This window comes from Rhea americana, unplaced genomic scaffold (assembly GCF_003343005.1).
Source record: "Rhea americana isolate MKP2758 unplaced genomic scaffold, rheAme1 scaffold_11, whole genome shotgun sequence".
Classification (NCBI taxonomy): domain Eukaryota; kingdom Metazoa; phylum Chordata; class Aves; order Rheiformes; family Rheidae; genus Rhea; species Rhea americana.
In genome coordinates this window covers 9,584,853-9,602,042 of record NW_028185150.1, presented here as the reverse complement: position 1 = coordinate 9,602,042, position 17,190 = coordinate 9,584,853, and the positions used below count along the sequence as shown (strand labels likewise).

General features: G+C 36.4%; 1 protein-coding gene across 5 annotated transcripts in view; it reads right to left on the bottom strand.

Annotated features, from left to right (window-relative positions):
• Positions 1-16,914, bottom strand: part of APBA1 (amyloid beta precursor protein binding family A member 1) — a 94,184-nt gene extending 77,270 nt beyond the window's left edge. For all 5 annotated transcript variants that reach the window (XM_085313776.1, XM_085313766.1, XM_085313783.1 and 2 more), the window contains exon 1: positions 16,696-16,914. The gene's annotated coding sequence lies outside the window, so the exon portion shown is untranslated. The remainder of the gene's footprint in view (positions 1-16,695) is intronic.
• Between the last annotated feature and the right edge of the window lie 276 nt (positions 16,915-17,190).

The window sequence follows — 17,190 nt, the reverse complement described above, 5'->3', positions numbered from 1 at the left end:
AGTTTCAAATAAATAGATTAGTATCTAAAATTAATCATAAGCGCAGATGGCTACAGGTAACATCTTTTTCTTAGTAACTTCAACACAAATATTCAGTGCAAAAGCTGATTAATCAACTGAGTAATCCTGGATTTAAGAAGGTGCAAGTACGAAATGAGCATACTATACAGTTTCCAATATGAATGAACAAAGCGTTACTTAAACAGATTATGCTTGAGGACAGCAGGAAAAGAAATTCAGAAACTTAAAAAGCAAAACTGCTTCCAAACAGAAAATGGGAATATTCCTCAGAGATGTGCACAAAGCCTCAGTGCCATGTCAGTTAAGTTCCCAAGTAAGGCTTCTGATAGTTGCAAACAAAGATCACGGAATAAACACTAGGTGTCAGCCCCAAGTTGATTCTGTATCAGTGCACCTCCACAAAATTCTGTATAGCCTTGAGTCAACTGCCATGAGCAATGATTTACATAAGGTGTCCCCAGCAATGAAGATCATTTTTTCTTAAGTGAATCTGGGGGTTTATTACCTTTCTAGAGCAAGTGAGAAATCACTGGGAGTGACTTTCTCACCCCACCACAGAGCTGTTCTACAGCTAACAGGGCACGTACTGTAGAAATTTTAAGAGCACATGAATAACAGCTCCTGCCTGTTAATATGGCAGTTGCAGATATACAACTTTACTAACTCCAAATTATTGTCTGGGACTTAGATAATAATCTTAAAAGTAGATGAGAAGAGCTGCAAAGTCAAAGGATCTTTCAGCTTCTCAGTCCTTTTCTATTTTCTACTGAGATACTTCAGCAAATTCCCAAAGATTTGTAATCATGGAATCACTGTGAAGAAAATTCCACTTAGGAATATTTAGCTAAATTCAGAAATAATGCTGTTCATAATACCCTTCACTTTCACTACTTTTCACCTCAGTGATTTTGGACGTCAGTGCTAAAAAGCGTGGTCTCAGCTGCTATTCGTAACTTCCACAATGCTGTGCTCTATTGGTCTATTCATTGCTCTGAAAATGCTAATACACTGAACTCAGTGGGGCATTTCTAGGAGCTTTTCTAGAGCAAGCAATTAGTGAAAATGTAAACAGAAGTACACTGCATAATGAGAATCAAAATAATCTAAGTGTTACTTTAAATAAAAAAGGTAATCTCCAACATCTAAAGAGGATTATCAATTCATTACTTCTATCCTTACTCTCTCAAGATTAAAACAGCAATGTCATCTTCATTTTTTTCTCTTCTACAAGGACAGAAACACTGCAGTGTATCACTTTGCACATGACACACATTAAAGTAAATTTTTGCACAAGCTTCAGTGAGTTTAGCTGGAAGTCAAAAAAGTCTGCAAATTGCCTTAAGAACATTAACAAGCCTTGGCCATCAGGCAGGAAAGTCATTTAATTTCATATTTTCTAATAAATGAAATAAAGGCATCATTAATCTAAAGTTTCGTATGGTCCAAGAAGACGCAAACGCTGCACCTGAGTCAGCCTCTAAATTGGAAATTTCCACTGTGTTCACACCAAAATTTAGGTCACAAAAACTACAGTGTGTCTTAAAACGCAAATGATTACCACAATGCAGGAAACGTATGGCAGTCAGGAAGTACAGCTGAAAGACGTATCATCGATACAGCGGGTAAGTCTGCTTCAGTGAGGTTTCCACATCAAAAACCATCACTGCAACAGTCTTTCTGGTCACCTCACTGGAGAGTCAATCCCTGCATGTGGCTAAGCAAGTGCAGTTACCTTCTCCACTCCTTGAAAATCACTCCAATACTTGCAATAAAGGGAAGCAAACTTCATTGCTGCACCAATTCTAAAATTTTGAAAAAGTCTGGCAAATCAACAGATTTCATCATTTTGAAAAGCAGGAAAAAAGGATATATTTTGTCATTTTGTTTAAATTTTTTTCTGCTACATATCTCCAATAGATGCTGCTTAACTGTAGATTGTATGTTTCTTCAGCTCTAACTCAAAAATCAGGATCATCTTTAGTAAAAAAGTTGAGGGAGGAAAGGAAGAAGAAACAGTATTTAAGATCTGTTAGATTATTAAATATTTTCAAGCAAAAACATAGATCATTCAATTTTTAGTATATCCAGGGAATTAGTCAATTCAGCGACATGCTGCACAATAATCTTCTCCATTCAGAGCAGCACTGAAGCCACAACAGTAGTCCTATGCAGCAGCAATCAGACCTTTTGTAATGCAAACCTCACCATCCAACAGAGCTGGGCTCAATGACTAGTTATTGTTTTTAGATTTTGGACAAATAAGGGCTGTGACTGCTCAACAGGCAGCATCTCCTGTGTCGCACGCTGACGATGAGTAAAAAGTGTAAATGTGGGTTCACTAGAAAGAACACCATAAAATTCAGGATGATTAAAGAGACAGCAACAGTATCCAGAGATAGTGTTACTCAATCTTAAATTACTAAAAAGCGGTTACCACAGTGCGATGTTTTATGAGCATGCAGCAACAAGCGACAGAAGGATTCCTCAGGTTTATTACAGAACCACCAGGAGTGAAGGAATAGAGAAGAAAAACCAAGCTGGCTCAAGGTATCTAGCAGCCATAATTACTCTGTATTTTCAATGAAAACAAGTTCACGTAGAAACACACATCACCCTCTTATGACAACCAGCAGCGGCAATCAGAGACTTCTGCTAGAAATGGTACTTCCTTTGCAAGGAAAATACTCTAACAGTCAAGATCACAGGACCTACAAAACTCTTTACTCAGCTACACTGACTCCTTTGAACCCCAGAAATCATTTCCCATCATAATGTAGTGCATCAACTAATTTGGCATTATTGTCACAACTTCTCCTGAAGTTCAGTAAGATTTTTCAACACCTTTATCTTCAGAGCATCCTTCCCTGTTTTATCACTTTTGAAAATGTAATCAACTGCCTTCTACCCTGGACATTATTTCATTAAAGGTACTTGCACAATGTTACTATGTTTCCTTTTAACCTCTCTTTATCCAGCTTGAATTAGGCTCTGTTACTCACTAATCCCTAAAATTTGGATTTTTTTCCTACAAATTTTACTTTCTCTGTATTATTTAAAGAGGAAAGGCAAGTAGTACAAATGAGATCATGTCTGCAGTTCCAGAGATAGACTMCTTAGTACAGCACACACTTGACAGAAGCATTCCACTGACCTTCATAGGAATAAAAAGATCACTACAGAATATTATCTCATGTAATTACACTATGATCATCTAGTAGACTTCTAGATTTACCAATATAGATTTACTTTTATCAGAGGGATATCTGACTTATCAGTTAGGAAGTAAAATTCTTTCCCTTTATTAACAAAACAGAAATAACAATATGCTCTTCTCCAATTTTTAAGAATCATCCCTACTCTTTGAACATCCTTGTCATATTCCCAAAAAAACCCTCATATTGTAAGGGACACACAACTAAGGCAAAGATCAAAGTTTTTAACTTCTTTTAAAGTGAAAAACATTAATAGAAGGTTAAGCTCTAAGACTGGAAACTTACCTACGATTCATATATTACTGTTAACTCAGTCCCTGTACTCCTTGCTGCCTCAGTTCTGTCAAGTCAAAACATTCTAAGAGCATAATCTTTTTCTCACAAAGAGATCATCAAAATTGCACTCAACATGGACCTCTCACATGTCTGAATTGAAAGAGTTTTTTTTGATGTTACAACTAACTTTCACTCTTCTACGGAAAGGGTAAATCTAGGTTACCTGGAAGGTACATTCACAAAGGGTTATCTCTGAAGCTGATCCCTAAACAGTATAGTAATAAGAAACTTTAGATCATTCTTCAGGAGTCCAAGACGACCAAAAGGGGTTCTCCAGTCCATGCTGAGAAAGAGAAAGAACAGGGTGGGCAATTTTCCAGAGCGTATGGCAATATTATAGTGTCACTTTACAAAAATTTAGAAAAGGGGTTTTTCATACAACTGGTTTGCAAATTGCTTGACTAGAAACTAATGGGGGAGTGTTTGTTCTTGTTTCTGAATCCTATTAATTCACCTTTCCTTCCTTTGCAGTTACTAATTCACCTTGAGTTTAGCTAGTTGATTCAGCAGAAGTTGTGGTAAGTAGGCAAGCAACAAAACAGCTCTTGGCAGTCCTTAAAAATAGGTAAATGTTCAGAACATTGGATCAAGTCAACAGATCACCTTCCAGGATACTCAGAGACCTCAACACAATCTCCAAAATGGAAAGAAAAATAAAGATGACAGAYGGAAAAAAAGGCTTATGACTATAGCTATCAGTTGTCAAAATACAAAAGAAAAGCTGATATAAAATCTGTATATACAGAACCAATGTAAAAATTATAAAAATGGCATATAAAGAGTATATACACCCACTTACTATCTAACGTTTACCTGTTATTTAGAAAAAGGTTTCTAAATATTAAAATAAAATGTTATTTTCACAGGGAAGAATAATAACCCAGTTTCTGCCCCAAATGACCATCATTCTGTTCCTGCCAGTGCAAACTCTGCAGAGAAAAGCAATGAAAGAGTTCACTTCTGCAATCCAGGAATGCATCTGTCCCTAGTAAATCAATAAAAACACACAAACCTCTGTACAAAGCAGTTGCACAATCACAACAGCAACAATAGAGTTATCTTGCTTTCTAATCAAGCACTACAAAATTGCCATGTACTTACTGCGCAGTGACAACAAGAGAAACTGTGTCCACATTTGTCACAATGAAATCTTCTGTGTCTGAAAATCACTGAGCATCTTTATTAGTGACGTACAGAAAAAGCAAACACTATCTTACCCTAAGTATGCACAAAGAGCATCTTAATATTATATTTATTCATCATTATTTTTTAAAAAATCCAAAACTTAGAAAGTTTGATTTCTTTGACAGTAAATTCATTACGGTCACTGAGAATGGAAAGGCTTACCTTTAGTTTGCAATATGAAAGCTATGTACAGTAGCTGCCAAGTCTTTAGTACGAAGAGACAAAGGCTTATTTAGATCCTCTAGGCCACTGGATCCAAACTGTGGTCCGTGAAGCTTTCTATCACAATAGTGAAGTCTCTGCCAGTCTTAAAGCTCTAAGATTATCTCATTAACCTAGTCCAGGATTATCCTACAGTTTCCAACAGATAAAGTCATTTTTCTGAAACGTATGTTCCCAGATTAAATGTACACTCTCTTGACATGTGTCCTCCACAGGTTCATCAGATCTGTAATCCCTAGCAGAAAAAAAATTCGCCTTCCTTCCCCCTCCCTGCCTTGTGTTATATGTCACATACATGCACCAAGAACTCATGAACAGGGCTACAGTTAGGACGAAGAATTAGTCTCACTGGAGAGAAAATGAAAAAGTGGAAATGATAATGTAATTTACAGACCAGATACAGATGGGTGAGAAAAGGATCACCATATACAATTCCAAGGCATTTAAAATACACTGTACCCACTGCAAAACTAGAAGAAATACAGTAGATGCAAAATAAAAGATACATATAAGTTTACTTTCCAACCCTTGTCACAAGGGCACTTCACAGGCAGATGAAATTGAAGGACTACAGCACTGTGCYTACAAGAAGGAATGTAATTCTCACATGCTTCAGATGGGGACAGAAAAGAAAGCCAATAATCTCGTAACAAGCACACAGGAAGTACCTGTCCAGCACCTGGGTGTGAGACTTAAGTGTGAATGTGAAGGTAAYCTTGTAAATACAAATAAAAGCACCACTTGCCATTCTCAGTCCCCAGAGAAAACCTGGCATTAATAACATCTATGCCATCTTACAAAAAGCAGCATGAAATACGTACTTTTTTGCTCAGTTTTCACTTCTGACACTCAAACACATCAGAAGCAAACGTGACAAAAATCTCCTCAGTTCTCTGTGTCAGTGCTTGATAAACTATAAATATCAGCACAAACACACCTGGGAGCTATYTAAAGAGAACTCAGATACCAGAGGTGCTGGGAAAGCATCTCACACAATGATATTTTCTACTAATGAGCAATAAAACAAGACAACTAAACCTCTATGGTTTTAGCCTCTCCTCAGTAGAAAACAGCTTCCAGATTTTCATGGCATCCTTGCACCTTAACATATACCAGTTCATCTTCTCTTTAGACAGGACTGCAGCCAGAAGAATTGCCCTTTGAGTAAAAAGAGTATGGTGGAAAACTTTGTGAGGGATTCCTTGCTTTCAGCAAAAAAAAAAAAAGTTCATATTCCATGAATTTTGATCTTAGACAGCTATGGGTATAAGATTTTAAGAGTATCCTCAAAAGATTCAGTTAACAAACAAGAGTAGAACAGTGAACAACTGCCGAACTATAGAAGGCTGAATACATAATATTTACTAGCAGGTACTTTCTAGACTTCCTATATTTTCCTATAATTCTATACTTTATGCAAAGTCCTGATYATATATTTGGCATTGTACAACTAAACAATAAATATCACTTAAATTACTACAATGCTGTGACATTAAAATGCACCAGATAGGTGTTCCAGTTACATGAAGTCACTTCCCTTCCCCATTCTTCTTCTCCAAACGTGATGTAATTTTTAGAGAGCAGTGACAGGTGCCAACACAGAAAAACCTATTTTGAAAGTTACTTCCTTACCAAAATGTAATCAATGCTCCAATTATTTTGGTCAAAACTAATTGTAAAATTTGGTGTTGATTTCGAAACCATTTACAAAACTGTTGTGCTGCAGAATATGTGGGGCTTCTTGGTGGTGCTGAAGAGCATTATTTTTACGATGATGAACATATTCTATACAATGAGAAGTTTCAGGCAAGTTTGATTTTTTTTCTAAATAACTTATCCCTGCCATCAACCTCACACAGTTTCCCTAAGACTTGCTTAACAGATGACTGACACTTCTTCATATGTTAAATATTCCAGTTTTTCCTTTCTTAGAAAAATTCTTGGAAAGAACTTTCTCATTTGTCCTTTCTTGGAAAAAAAAAATTAAATAAACCACTCCCCTTCCCATATCCTTTCCTTTATGCTCACACAGAACTCTTCGTACCACCTGTAAAATGCTGCATCCAGACAGATCAAAATATGACCTGGTTTCCAGCACATGACAGTGGAGCAGGGTCTGTTCTTCATTTGTGACACCAATGGGGAACTTCTGGGCTAGGGGCCTACTTGGAGGTTGCCACCCGAACTGAAGCAAGAGATCTCTATTTTGCATTTATCTTCCCTACAAGTAGTGTTCTCTTTCCTAAAACTGTTTAGGATTTCACTGATTATTCCATTGACTGCCAACTGATTATTCTGTTCAAACTAAGGATAAATGAATGTAACTGAATTTACAGCACAACACTTCATTCACCACATATGGATTTGAAAGATCTGACAACAATGTGTTACTTACAAGTTCATCTGCTCTTTCCACAAATACCAGATAAAGAACAATAAAACCCACAGAAAAATTATGCAGACTTTACTGAATTGTGACTCAGAGCTGGTAAAACAGTGAGTTATACCAGATATACTCACTATTCAATATGCTATTAGTTCTATAAAGCCAATATAAAAAACCTGCCATTAGGGTTTGTATCTTACTATGCCATAATAACGGTGTTAGATACTGCAAAAACACATARAGCAGCAGAATTCCTGTACTAAATTAAAGATAGAAAAAGATTTAAACAGGTGGCACAAAATGTGCACCTACTTGGAGAAGGTTAGTTATTAAGGGTGTGTGTGTGTGATTTTTTACGTTTTAAGTCTTAACAACTGAAGAATAAATAGGATATTTTCAAAACAAGGTAACAGCTTTGTGTCCAACTCATTGCTGGTCATCTGATTAATAAAACCTCAAATTGACTTAAGTACCACCTTAACAGACTCAAAAAAAAAAAAAAAGAAAAGAAAGAAAAAAAAGAAAAGAAAGAAAGAAAGAAAACCTTCCTCTTCCTCCTGTGACAAAAAAAGCCATGAATTATTCATCTCAACTCTGTAACCTCTTGCTCATTATTCGGCCATCTGATTTCTGGTGCTAGATAACTATGAAAGAATAGTCCACATCCTTAAGCATCTCAGCTGTCCACTGATGCAAAAATTATTCTATAGATTCTGCCATTTGAAGACACAAGGCTCTACGACAGGAAGCTTAAACAGTCCTTGTTTTCTGAATAAACAAAGTGCTTTCCCTCAATAAAAAAGGACCCTTTTTTATTCCCTCAATAAAAAAGGACCTTACCACTAATGCCATTCCGTTATCTGGAGAGGGTCTAGTGACTGCACATAAGCTTGCACCATAATACATGTGGAGGCCACTCTTTAGAAAATATGTGTACAGAGTTTAACACTTTGAATCCTAATTAAATTGTGAACTGCTCAGGTTTCAATACAGGTATATACTGGAAGAAAAAAAATTCAAAATACCTCTGAGGCCTTTGCTTAAAAAGACAGCATCTTCATGGATAGAGATGCTGAAGAAATGAACATGGACACAATGAATATACTGATGTTACATTAACACACCAGACAGCCTTTTCTTCCCTTCTGAAGGCAGTCCATACTATAAGATGAATTCCAGTGTCTCAGGGTATTAAAGTAATGTCACCAGCTGGAAAGATTACAAGGAAGACAGTCTGATGCTTCCACGTTTGATCGTATGAGGCTGGCATGAGTCACTGCTATACAATCTATAGAGTTAGCATTATGAATTATAGACAAAAAAGTAAGTTTTCCAGTGGTGGGAGTCCATAATTCTTTTATCTTCTATTCTTGACTTTCCATGTGATATAAAGCTACTTCATATATTAAATTCTTCTATTTTAGTGGGCAGAAAATTTTAAAAGAATTTGCTGGAAATCTCTGCTAAGAAATTTAATGGATCAAAATAATTCAATTATTATGATTATATTCAATTACATCAGTGATTGTATTTCACTTATCTTTCAACATATACCATATCTATTCTTTAATAAAATTAGATAACCTGAACACTTTTACTTACACAAATGCTATAGAGGAAAAAAAAAGAAGAAAAAAAAAGGCAGAAAAAATCATGTAGAAATACCCTTGTCTGATAAGTAACTATAAAAATCAGCTCTGATTTAGTTATAGTCTCCTCAATATTAAACTGTTGGGAATTTTTCATAATAGCTTCCAGAAAGGAACTGGCCAATTACTCTGTTTCAAGAGGGTTTGTTACTGAAGCCATTTTGGTTCCTGGAGATTTGCCATCTTTAGAAGGTCCCTCAGCAATTTGATTTTTCCCTACTTAGTACCACTTCTGCCAACTGTACTTTGCCCTTCCCCATATTCAGTAACCCAAAAGGTTTTCAGATTAAGGGGGGGGGGAGGAAAAGCACATATAATGTTGCAGAAGAAACTTCTGAGAATTAACAGTGATTCTAGCATGATGTCTTGGCAAAATTAAACACAGAACACATGGTATTTAAACATAACAACCATGACTTATTCTGAAAAACATATAGTTAACTTACCTGTCCTTTTCCTCTACCCTAAAAAGTTACTGTCATGTATGAAAACTACCCATGCTTCATGCACAAAAATGCTGTCCATAAATCCTAGTATTTCAGTTGCAGTTTTAATTCCTAGAGAAACACTAAAATGTAGTAATTTTTCAGAGTAGCGAAACTATAATTTTTTTGAAAATGGACTGTATAAATATTAACTGTGTAAAAGCTACGATTGCGTTTCTAATATATACTTTTCATAGAAAAGTCTCATTTCCACATTGTTATTTAGCTCAAAATGATACTAAACTAGCACACACAAAAGATCAGGTAGGTAAATTATCCTAAGGGGATTTTGACAAAGAACCAGATCTCCTCTGGGAAATGTTCTGTGATTTCCTAGATATGAAAAACTAACAACTAGATATCAGGAACACGGGTATTCTCATAACCGATGTATCAAAAGATACAGGATAACATTTCATGTCATCTACAATAACCCCAAGAGCTACGTGATAGATGAATGCGTTTTTTTTCCATAGATATGGAAAAAGCAGATATGTATAGCTAATACACATTACCTCACAATCAATTTTTTTCAATTCTTCTCTTCTGCAGAGAATGACGATTGGYTATTTTTTAAATGGTTCATTCAATTCAGTTCTATTTATTTTTTTCTGGAATTGAATTTTGCTGAAATAGTGAACTCCTTAAAGCTGTAGATCTGCATTTTCACAAAGAGTATTTTTCTCTAGAGCTGAATTCAGTTCAGTAACTAGTTTTTCCAGAGTTCAGAAATTGATTAAGTTTAAAAAATAAAAAGGGGAGGGGAAGGGCAATCATTTTCATTTTGCATGGCTTTCCCTGAAGCCAGAAATTTCTTAAGCCAAAATTAAGTTTAAGAGGCTAAGATATCTTGATTCCTGTATCACTGACCAGAAACGATCAGATCAGTAGCTAATTAGAAATACTAGTTCATTTTAACTAGGTAATTAGATTTGTAGGCAGAGCACATTTTGATGTATTGTATATCAAAGAACCAAATGAGTGCAATTCCTGAAACATAGCTGTTTTCTGTACTCTTGATTACATTTAAATTTACATCCCAAAGCAGCTTGACCTAAGTCAAAATAAACTCATTTAATTTTTACATTATCCTTAAATAAAGGAAAAGAAATCTAAGTGTGTGTTAAGATACTTAACTTTTGAGTGCCTCTTCCCAGCAACAAAACAAGAGTGAATTCATTTTAATGGCCAGAGTTAGCTACAAAAATCAGCAATTCAACAGTTATCAATGAAAGGCAACCTCTCTACAAAACAAYTGAAAAACATGATCAATTCTGAGTTTGTTTTACATTTATTGAAACCAATCACTGTATGTGTCAATTTCAACTGAGATTAAAACTGCTGATTCAGAAACTGGTGCAACTCAAAAGGTACTGCACACAAAAAAAAGTTAAAACTGTGAATTGTACAGAACAGTAATCCACGGTGAAAGAAATCAGACTAATTGTCACAAGGTCATCATAGTTAAAAGGCAACAGTCTAGAGAGTCTATGCATTAAAGTCACTACAGAATCAACATTATTATCAAAAGCTCTCATACTGATGCCCAACTCATTGTTGGGAATGCAGCAAGTTCAAAYAGTTCTCCCATTCTTCTTGAAGTCTTAGTACTTTTCCGTAGGAAGACGCTTTCAAGGACTTTGGGATTTGCTCATTTTGTTGGTACGAAATAAAATTAAGCATGCCAGAATCTGAATGATGTCACAGGAATCTTGTAAGTGGATTAATCATTTATCAGCAAGGTAAGATAATTCTTGAGAAGAGAACCTGACTTTATCCCTATTTATCACTCTTAGACAAAATACACAATAGCTGTGGCTATCAGAAACACAATGAAAGTACAGAGTATTTAAATGTCCACTGAAACACAATGAGATTACAAGACTGCAGACTGTTTTTACAAAGGATGTTTTATTTAATCACTACTTTTTAAATTCACTTTAGGAGAGATCAAAACCATAAAATTATCAGTGGAAATTTCCTTCATTAGCCAAAAGGTAACTGCATAACATGTATTACTGGGAAAGCCGCTTACCAAGTCTTTCATTTTTTAAAACTAGTGCTCAAGTTTTGAAACTGTTACAGCGTAATTTAATACAAAAATGCTTTCTACACTTCTGAAGGTTATTTTTCTTCCTTTTGAGAGTCTAAAATTTTCCCTTTTAGAAATTACTGAGTTACCAGCTAAGGTAATACAGCCAATATACTCTTATTTCACTGATTTCCTGAGTGGAGTGAATACAGTAAGAAGGATTTAAAAATAGAGCACACCAGAAGGCAACCACTTCACACAGCACGCACTCCCTGTCGCAACATTCCCATCTGCCCCAACAGCAGTCAGTAAAATGAACTGAGTAAATGAAAAAGTCCTGTAGACATACAGTTATAGTTCAGAGAAAACCTTGCCTCTATCAGTCATGTTTCATACTGGGTAGATTGTACACCAGAACCTTTTGCACACTGTTCGATATTTTTTGAAATCTATTAGAGAAGCAGAAGTTTGGATTTGGGAATTTCACACATTAGTAGTTCAAGACCTACATATATTGAGTGTGTAGTTTTTGTTTTAATCACCTGATCTGAGCAGGGTTTAGATCAGATGGCATTCAGGGATCCTTTCCAACCAGGCTTGTCAAAGACAGGTGTTTAAAAAAAAGGGGGRAAAAAAGGAAAAAAGGGAAAAAACCCTCACAGCTCCCCTACGCATGCACACAAAATATGCCAACTTCCTGATCCAAGAGTAGTGGTAGTATTTACACTCCTAAAATTCACACAGTCAGACAATATATCATAGAACATAACCGGTCTCATCTATCCATCAGATTTAAGTCTAGAGAGTGTTAGTCAAAACTTTTTTACCTTAGCCTACAGAAGTCCTAGACCAAGAACTTATACCATTCGCTTCTTCCCTCATCTGTGACTGAAACTCTTTCAGATGTTACTTTTTTTTTTWWWAAAAAAATGTTTTCTGATTTAAACTTACTGGATCTAGGAACAAGTATAAATAATATTATAGAAGCACCAAGATTTCTAACAAGACCAAAGTTCCATCAGAATAGGCATTATACCAGCATTCAGTAACACTATCAGCAAAAATTGCAACTCTTATCAGAATGGGTTAAAAAAAATTTTGTCAAAAAAATCCCAAATATGTTAGAAAAAAATCACAATCATTTAAGTTTTCATAATGTTGTGATTTTTTTCTCTTATTTCTGCTTAAAATTATCTTCTTTTACCCAACTTTTAACATCTTGCCCTCTTCAATGCCAAACAAGTTTCTAGCAAAAGGTGTTTCTTTTCTAGCAAAAGGTATTGTCAGGAAGAACTTCTGACTGACCAAAAATTAGATAAATGGACCAAAAGTGGAATTGGAAACATTTTCTGCTACCTGACAAAATAACAGAAACCAAAGGATTTATCCAGCTCAATACAGAGACTCAAACCTGTATCTCCTAGATTTCAGTCCACTACCTCAATCCTCACCCCTTCCCCATCCCCAGAAAAGCAGTTCTTGGCAGTTCTTGCCACAGTATACATCCTGAGCACAAAAAAATAAAGTAATAGTGAGTTAATCTAGGGTAATACCTCAGCTGAGCTTGGTGGCATACTAAACGTCATAGCTCTGCTTCCTGGTGTTTTCCTGATCTGTACTCATCTTCTGGAGTTCAAAGTTTGAGTATCAAATTCAGCAAGGAGGCTTTCAATACTCGAAGAGCGTGCCTTGAAGGTTCAGAAGAGCTTAACTTATTGAGAAACCAAATTACAACTTAAAAGGATTTAGTCAGAACTTCAAGGATGTGTTGCTCATCTGGCATAACATTTACCCACAGGTTTTATCTGGAAGTCTCCCACTCTCTACTGTCATGTTTCCCTCATCTGTGGGGTAAGGTGGTCTTTGACCTACAGAGACTGATTTTTATTAATGTGCTCATAAAACAAATAATGTATGTATTGCTTAATCACTGTCTTATCAGCAAGATTGTACAGACTAAATAGATAATCCATTAACAGATGACAGCATGGGGGATTAGGGTACATGTCTAAGRTTTTTCTTTTTTAACAATCTGAGTTCATGGTCTAAATTCTACAAAACATCTCCTCTACCTTTTGCTAGGCAACAACAAAACCAGAAGTTCCTCATCTGGCCAACCACATCTCTACCACGCTGTTTTAAATATTTCCACTCCATTTCTTTCACTAGCATCCTTTCTATTTACAAAATCACACTAATTATCAAGAAACATTTGTTTATATAGATTTATTCTTCCACTCGGTATTTGAAATGAGACAGAACACAGTACAGGAAATACCTGGTAGGATGTAGCCCTGCAACAAACAAAGTAGACTAGGTAAACATAATGCAACCCTTTAAATAGCAAGGCCTGGACCCCATTTTCCCAGCAATGATAGCAGCATCTCCCTATTGACTCCTTGGAAAAAAACTTCACTTGCTTTTTCACTCCTTCTGTCAAGATGGACTCTCATGAACAGAGAGGGTCTCACTGAAAATATCATCCTATGTCCACTCAGCTACAGTACCCTTTACTAAATCTTCTGCCATCTGCAGTTGGTATTCTTCCATTACACTGTTGTTTCGGTTCTTGTGCTTGCTTATTTATATTATACTTGTTTATACATACATATATACACAATGTGTATTTATAGGATCTATAGGAAATCTAAGAATTAGGATAGATATTATCATTATTGTATGTCTGCATATATAGAAGTAGCAAATGAGGATATCTCCCCAGGCCCTCTCAGTAAAATAGCAAACAGAGTTTTTTTGGAGAACACAGTCTTATGCAGTACAAATAGGAAAATACTATCACACTGCTGGTTTATCAAGTCAATCAATACTACGAAGCAAAAACAATCAACCCATTGCTTTCAGAAATCTTTAAGCCCTATACACTATGTATTACACAAAACCTATTAGAAATAAACGAGCAGAGAGCTGCTTATCAGAGCTCTATGTAGAAATCTTCAGCTTCTGTGAAATGAGAAAATTACATTTAAAAATACAGTTCTAGAACATGAAGGTTTGACTAAAGTAATAGGATATTGCTTAAAATTAAGCCTCAGTTAACCAAGCTGCACTGCCTACAAACAACATATATTAAACTATCTGAAGCATCTCTTTTTTCTGAGAGGGGATACACAGAAAACATCTAATTCTTCTCATGCGTAATCTACTGTAAAATCAGAACAGCTGCAGCCAACAGCAGTCAACTCATGCGCAAAGGCAGGGGGGGAATCTGAACCTGGTCTAAACTACCTAGGCAGAGAGATGCAAATTAAAAAGTTTTAGCTCTAAGTTTGATTTTCCTTGTCAACTCGAAGAGCTCAAAATTTAGTATGTAACTACTTTTAAAGAAAGCTGATCATTAAGTTTTAGATTCTAACCCTGACCTCAAACGCAGTAACACTGCAGAACAAATGCAGTGTACATTTTCTCAGTTATTATCTCTGGGTTTACCAACCTATTTCCCTGATTTTGTTTGCCCTAAACATCAAGACACATTTATAAAACCTAAAATGAGGCAACACTGTAAATGACTTAGCACGTTGGCATGTTTAAAATATAAAACAAGAAGCTGACCATTTCTTTCCCTCCCTGCCTCTCATGCCAGTTTCAGTGGCAGTAGGCATTGCTTCTAATAGCAGAAGGTTAACAATGTCTCAAAGACCTACCTAATTCTCATGGTGCAGGCTTTTACTTCTTTTAATTTAAGAATATAAACATTCTATATGACTACGGCTTAAAATAATATCAAAAAAATCAGAARATAGTTAAGGAATTAAAATTAACTCCAACTAAAATTCATTCAGATCCCAAAAACAAAGAATTCCAGCTTCTGAATATGTTGTTTACTGGATAGAGTCCCACAAACTTTACTCGAATCAGCAGCAAGATTTTTCTTATTTAGAAGCATTATGGATTCTTAACATTCATATCCAGCAAATAAGATATTCACACCTACTTTCAAATATTCATACCCCCTCTCCCTGCCCCAGAAGAACGGGGGCACAGTTGATTATGCCAAGATTTTCACCTCTTGTATCCATTACATCACCACATCTCCCAAAGCATTACTTCGTATTATTTTAATACACATGAGGACAGCTTTAACAAATAAAAAATTGGGAATATAATTATATTGTTTCTAAAATCTAAGGAYTTACCAACTTATGACATACAAATGTTTAAAAATTATACTGTTAGCATGAAAAATAGTGAAAATAATTTTACGTTAAGTAACTACAATACTTAAAGTTACACTAGGAAGTATTTGTCTCTCTCCCTGCTCTCCAACACAYCAAAACTACTCTATCTAACCAGCTATACCAAATCACTTTCGCAGCATTCTTCCATTTTATGGTCAAAGGATCAATCTATGAACACTCTCATTTTAATAAGCTTCTCAAATACTGTCCTTGCATCTGTTAGAATACAGAATAATAGACAGAAAAACATTATTGTTATTTTAAGGGAGGACAATGGATTAATGCAAGCCAAATGTATTGCTTCGAGCTACAACTAAAAAGATCCAAGAAAACTCAAGACCACTGAACTATAAGATTCATACTATACGATTAACCTTGAAGAGCCAGCAATCTGAAAACTAGTATGGCTTCAAAGCTCGTATATTTCTCAAATTCAGATTAAATCTCTTCCAGTGAACACAAGCTGCTTTTCCTCTTTTTCAGTCAAGTTCTGTTTTACATTTCACCCAACAGACATCCATAAAGCCCTTCCCAAAGGGCAGTAGAAAGCTGACTTTGATGGTTTTGCAGTTTCCCATGATCTCGTGTTCTTATTTACTGGACAGTTAATGTGTCAGTATAAATATACACTAATGCACCACAGGTACAGTAGAATTCCATGTTAACTGTTTTCCTCCAGTCAAAATACAAGTCACACACACACAAAAAAGTATTTCTTAGATTTTCAATAACCTTCCATCAAAGTCTGAAGGGCTGAGAAACTGAAGAATAAAAGCTGTGTTTTGAAATGAGAAGAGAGAGGCTGTATGTGCTCCACTAGAATCACTATAATTAAAAATAATAACAAGTAAGCAGTCTTCCTCCCCTCCCCCTTCAGATTAAAGCAAAAGATAAATACGCACCTCACTTCTAGTTATCTGCATATCACTAAAATGTAACACCTAAAAAACAAATATATTCTTTGTCCTCACCAGAGTCTGGGGAAATAACGCATCACACACTTGTTTCAGCCCCAGGCTGCAGAGGCAGGGTCAGCCAGCGCAGATTTGGACAGCAATGCAGCAGAATCTGAAGTACTGCGATTGGAGTATTTTCCAGGGCAAGCCGGTCGGGACCTAGGGGCCACATCCACACAGCAGAACCAGAACCGCAGCCACTCGGATACGATCTTGCGAGCCGGCATAAGGCAAAGCCTACCGAAGATAAGAAAAAACGCTACATGCCCGATCCACCCCACACCCACGTCAGCTCGCTGTTGGTGCATGCGGAGTCAGGCGAAAGCATCCATGCCTCCCGCTCCCCCAGCGGCTACGAGCACCACCAGCCCCGCAGCGCGCACCAGCCCCCGGGAAAACGCCAGCTGCGCAGCCCGGCTCAGCCGCGGAAGCGGGAAGCACCGCGGCGCTGCACCTTTCCAGCGCAGGCCGCGGCGGCCGCCGCCCCGCCGCCCCGCGGGCGCGGCGCCC